The 5,818-nt window shown below is 45.5% G+C and overlaps 1 pseudogene; it reads left to right on the top strand.

The window, feature by feature from the left end:
- Positions 1 to 1,764: 1,764 nt before the first annotated feature.
- Positions 1,765 to 3,007, top strand: LOC146960637 (uncharacterized; annotated as a pseudogene).
- Positions 3,008 to 5,818: the final 2,811 nt, after the last annotated feature.

Raw genomic sequence — 5,818 nt, 5'->3', positions numbered from 1 at the left:
CTCTGGTGAGCAAGACTAAGTGATGTATATGTGGCAGAGCAGGTTGCTTATTTATATTTTTCTTTTTTTGTATTTGGGGTGTAGTACCCCCGTTTTGTATTTGGGGTGTAGTACCCCCTCCTCCTGCTTCCTGCTCACCGTGCATCGCCATCCTCCTTTACGTTGATTACGGGGCGGCGCCGGGGGGACAATTGGAACATTTGATGCAGGTGTGCGGACTCCTTCGCTCTCAGTAGTAGACTTGGCGTCGGTGGTGTGGCTGTGGTGGCGTTCGTGCAGCAAGGCAACAGGCCAGTGCATTTTCATACCCTCAGCGGTCGGCCTGTCTTCTGGCTGGAGATTGAGTGAGGGGAGAGTTGTCCTGGCAGTGTGTGTGTGCGCGCAGCCCCGTGAGCCACACAGCGTTCTGTGAGCAGCACGGCGTTCGCTTCCTTGGTTAATTTGAGTGGTTTTGCAGACCGAAGTCGGAGGTGAGCCGAGCGTGGCCTTGAAGTTGGCTTTGTACACAGCATTCAGTTCCTACGTTAAAGCTGCCTGTTGCTGTGTGTCCTCCTGTGTCGGAGCCCTGAAGCCTCCACGCCCCGCCAACTATCAGCTGACGCGGGCCCCTACGCCTCGTATGGGCGTCCTACTGCTGTTCTGTCTGGGTTATTTTGATTATTCATTATTTTCCAAAGTTTCTTTTGTTATTTAGTATTTTATTGTATTGTTTTCTTTTTGTTTTTCTGTGTGTGTGTGCAGGCCTTTTGCCTGCAGTGAACCCCGTTTCTGGATCTGTAAAGTTTGTTTCTTTTGTTTAATTTCTGAATTAATCAAATCAGGGGTTGTGTGAGTGTGTTGGTGTGAGTGGAGCCTAAAGAGCTTGTGTGTGTGTGTGTATATTGTATTGTGCAGGTTCCCCATCTTTTATTGAGAGTGAGGAGTTGTCGTCACGACTCAAAGCCCCGCCCCTCCCCCCGCGAGATCCTCCCCTTCTCCGCCATGTTGGAAGGATTCCGGCGGCAAAAGCCTTAGCAAAACAATACAAAGCAAGTCGTTTACTCCGTAATCTAATCTTTTACAATGCCTGGAAATCACTGCTGTATCAAAAACTGCTCCAGTACATCACACAATTCCAACGGGAAACTTAGCAACAACGGGTTACAGTTTTTTAGAATCCCCAAATGGATAAAGAATCGAGGAGAGCAAGTCTCGATGAGAGTCTGTAATCTACATTTTCACTCAGGTAAGTTCTCTAAAAATATCTTTATGTTGTCGTCTCTTAAACCTACGGAGCTTTTGTTGACCGTATGTTATTGCAGACCCTGAAGTGCATCAGAAGTAGCTACACAGCTATCAAACTGTTGCTTCTTCAGAAATGCTCAAACAATAATAATAACTAAAAAGTAGATGAGATTCTGCTTATGACATTATGCTACCTTGATGGTGGAATAACTGGTTGCTGTAGTGTGTTTGTCTCTGTCTATTTGTTCTCTACAAAAAGTGGTTCCCAATATTTGTCTTGTGTACCAACTGTGCCCTTTTGTCATACCAAGAGTACCCTACCCTCTCAGGCCTTTTCTTTATTTTGCATGTGTTCTGCCAGTTTAAAGTATTGATTATTGATTTTGTCATTAGGTATTCTGTTTTAAGTGAACAATCTTATGAGATGACTAAAAAGTAGTTGAGATTTTGTTTATGACATTATGCTTACTTGTTGCCAGTTTAAAGCATTGATTACATAGATTTTCTGTCTGTTCTGTTGTAGGTAAACCATCATACGAGATGTTACAGAACCACCCTGACTGGACACCATCATTGCGGTTAGGCCACAACGATATTAAAAAAACGGATGGAGCGAGATATCAGCGGCAAGCAAAACGCAGGACAGCACCGCCAGCCCAGGACCCGCAGCAGCCGCCGCCGCCGCCAGCCCAGGACCCGCAGCAGCCGCCACCAGCCACCAGCCAGGACCCGCAGCAGCCACCACCAGCCACCAGCCAGGACCCGCAGCAGCCGCCACCAGCCCAGGACCCGGACCTGGAATGTGAATTCTGTTCATCTCGACGAGATGTTATCAACAGGCTATTAGAGGAAAACAGAGCGCTGAAGCAGGAGCTGAATGAGTATCAGATGAATGAGAGCTTTCTGAGAGGTGATGATAGCACAGTGAAGTACTACACAGGGCTTCCAAAGTTTTCTTTATTCCAGACTCTTCTACTCACCCTCACTCCATATCTGCCTCAAGGTAGGATGAAGAAGCTCTCACCCTTCCAGCTTCTCCTATTGACTTTAATGCGCCTGAGACTTGACCTGCCAACACAGCACCTCAGCCATCTGTTTAGAGTGCATAGAACAACTGTTGCAGATGCCTTTCACCATACCCTTGCAGTGATGTACACGCAGCTATGTCCATTGGTGCACTGGCCAAGCAGGGAATGTTTATTGACAAGTATGCCACACCAGTTCGTCGAGTCTTTTGGGAAAAATGTGGCTGCCATTGTGGACTGCTTCGAGATCTTCATTGAGAAACCCTCAAATGTACTGGCAAGGGCACAGACTTTCTCTCAATATAAACACGCATACACCATGAAATACCTAATTGTGATCACGCCCCAGGGTGTCATTTCATTCATATCGAAAGGGTGGGGTGGGCGCACAAGCGACAAACATAACTGAGCAAAGTGGTTTCCTGAACAAACTGTTACCAGGTGACATTGTGCTGGCAGATAGGGGCTTTAATATCAGGGAAAGTGTGGGCATGATGTGTGCTGAGGTGAAAATACCTACATTCACAAGGGGTCGTGCACAGCTGGAGGCGAAAGATGTGGAGGAGACGAGGGCCATAGCACATCTGAGAATTCATGTTGAGAGGGTGATTGGTGTTGTGCGCAACAAATTCAGATTCTTACACTCAACTGTACCTGTGCACATGCTTCTCAAATGTGAGGGTGAAAACCTAATGCCTTTAGATAAGATTGTCACTGTTTGCTGTGCCCTAACAAACATGTGCAAAAGTGTTGTTTGAGTGCAGGGGTGTCAAACCCAAATACACTGAGGGCCCGCGGGCCTTGACTTTGGCACCTGTGTTTGAGTGCCTTATTCATTTGTTTGAAATAAATTCTTGAAACAACTTGATATGGCTTAGCAATATTTATTGAGAACTATATATACATATACATATATATACATTGTTATTATTATTCATTTCTTTAGTTTTTTGTGGGGTTGTGATCTCATGGAAAAATCATAAAAGGATTTGCAATTTAAACAATTGCAATTTGGAAACAGTTAATAGTGCAAAAAAAGTGCTAAAGAAAAAAACAGTGCAAAAGAACATGTGTGCATTCAAAGTATAAATGTTTCCAGCATGTAAACATCGACAATATGAGTAATAACAATAATAAATATAACTAAGTACAAATTGGCATATACATTTTTCCAGTCCTGACTTTTTGGCAGGCTGCTTTCGCTGCCTCTTCCCACCTACTTGTTGTGGCTGTGACTGTTTTTCCAGTATGTAAACATGGACATCATAAGTAAAAAATAATAATAAAATAATACATTTATAAGTGCAAAGGGACAGAAAACAAAACAAACAAACAACATTATTCAGCACAAGAAGGGCAAAACCATGGCGTGTCAGCAGAGGGCGTGACCACTAGCCCCACACAACTGAAGTGATACCACTGGACTGGGCAGTTCTCGTTGTCACAGGCCACCATTTCACCATCCTCTGGTCCAGCACAGAGACACCACACTTCCTTTGTCCTCTTCGCTGACTTTTTGGCAGGCTGCTTTCTCTGCCTCTTCCCACATACTTGTTGTGGCTGTGACTGTTGTAGTTCCCGTAGCACGCTGGGACCAGGCGATGATTGAGAGGTAGGTGGGATAGTGAAATATTGCACAACAAGTTCAGGGAGAACCACCTTCACAAAGAAGTCCTGTGCCTTTTGTAGTCGTGCATTCCAAAAAGCACTATCTGGAGTTATGCACAGAATCACAGTATCCTTCAAGGTCCACACTACAAAGTCACAGTAGGAGCTCTCTGTCACAAACATTTGAGTCTGGACTTGAGTGTAATACTGGTGATTCTTTTTAAGGTGCACATGACCATCGACTACATGTAAGCAGAAGTTGCGGTCATCTGATGAACAAGCTTGAAGGATTGTGCAGTCCTTGTATTTTGCTGGGCATTTCACCTCCACGCAGCCTTTCCCACAACAGGTGCAGTTTACAATGGCATCTGGTGAGGCCCCTACTTGTGGGAAGGCTGGGTTGACAAAAAACCCACAGGTTTGCACTTGTTGATCAGTGTGCTGGTGTGCTGTTTGCGCTGTGTATGCTTGCCTCGCTGTTTCCTCATGTTTGATTCCCCAACTGGTGGCAGCTGTTCCTGGTCCACGAGTTGGGTAACACACCCTCTTTACAGTGGAGATTGCTGGAGAACTGAGGTCTGTTCCATAGACATTATGCATTGAAGAGGCGGTGACTCTCCCAGCCCTTGCAGCAAACCAAAGGGATGATGTGTGCTGTCCCCTTGTCCGTCTCTCCATCTGCACTGCCTGTTCCTCGGACACATCTGCAACAGTCTTTATGGTCTGACAGTGCTGTTGCAGCGCCGGTAGGTCACTCCTGTTGAGGCCAGTTCCATGGACAAGAGACTGTAGGCTCCGGATGGGCAGAATAGGATCTTTAAACAGTTCACAATATTCAGGGAGCACACTCAAAATGGCAGATCCTGTGCCTGTCATACTGATTTGCCGGTAGAATATTGCCAGCTTTTCTGGTGTTGGTGTTGGTGGTAGTGTTGTTCTGGCTACACGTGTTCTCTGTGCTGGACAATTGTTGGTCTCACCATCAATTTGTCTGTCCAGAGATCTACGTGTGGCTGCCGCAGATATAAAATTTATCTGGTGACCAACCTCTGGTTGCACCTTGTTGATAGCACTTGGGAGCTTCCAGTACGCCGGCTCATCTGTGACTGTGGCCTTCTCCTTCAGCCGAACACAGGCATCAACCATGAAGAGCAGGGCTCCAACGTGGGTGCACGACTCTGCTACCCCGGCCATACAGGTGCAGTGGGCTGAACATACTTGGCCTGATGGTGTTAAGATCACCCACGGAGTCAGAGGAGGCTCACAGAGCCGCCGTGAATGCAGGACCTGTTAAATGAAGTAATATATAGTTAGTATAATATAAAATAGTATAGTTAGTATAAGGGAAACAGTGAAAAGCATTTAAGGCAGAATGTCCCCATTTTTATTTCAAGTTACTGTACAGTCTACACTTAAGATTACTATCTGTCTGCAGCCTCTCTGAATGTATACACCTACTGACATACAGTACTCCAGCCTTTTTTTTTCCTTTCTTTTCTTTTAGTGTATGTGCGTGCCTGTGCATATACGCCACCGCTGCAGTATGACACCCGCATTGCAACGCAAAGAGATATCACGTCTTTGGCAATCTACGCTTGGTTAAATGGCTTAATCTAACCAGGACATGTCTTGCACTACTCTAGCCAACCCATAATTCCACTTTGCAGCCCCCAACAACACCCAACACAAAACACAATCCTTGTAGGCTACATTGGACAGTACGAAACAGTAGCAGTTAATTAATAACAACACACTAAAACGTAAGTGAATAAATTTACCTTTGCAAGTACAACGATGTTTTCACCACCCGGAGGCTTGTGGATGGCCAAGTCCTGCACCCATCCACAGCAGAAAGTCTCGTAACTTTCTAAGGACTTGTGACTTTTGAATTCCTGCAATGTGTAATAGCTTATTCCAAAAACAAGGTAATTAACGATGTCCATGTATGTGCATGGAGGTAG

Source organism: Trachurus japonicus, unplaced genomic scaffold (assembly GCF_045865225.1).
Source record: "Trachurus japonicus isolate A0001 unplaced genomic scaffold, Traja_1.0 AP030152.1".
NCBI lineage: Eukaryota > Metazoa > Chordata > Actinopteri > Carangiformes > Carangidae > Trachurus > Trachurus japonicus.
The sequence above is the reverse complement of the archived record's forward strand: the minus strand, read 5'-3'. Positions and strand labels throughout refer to the sequence as shown.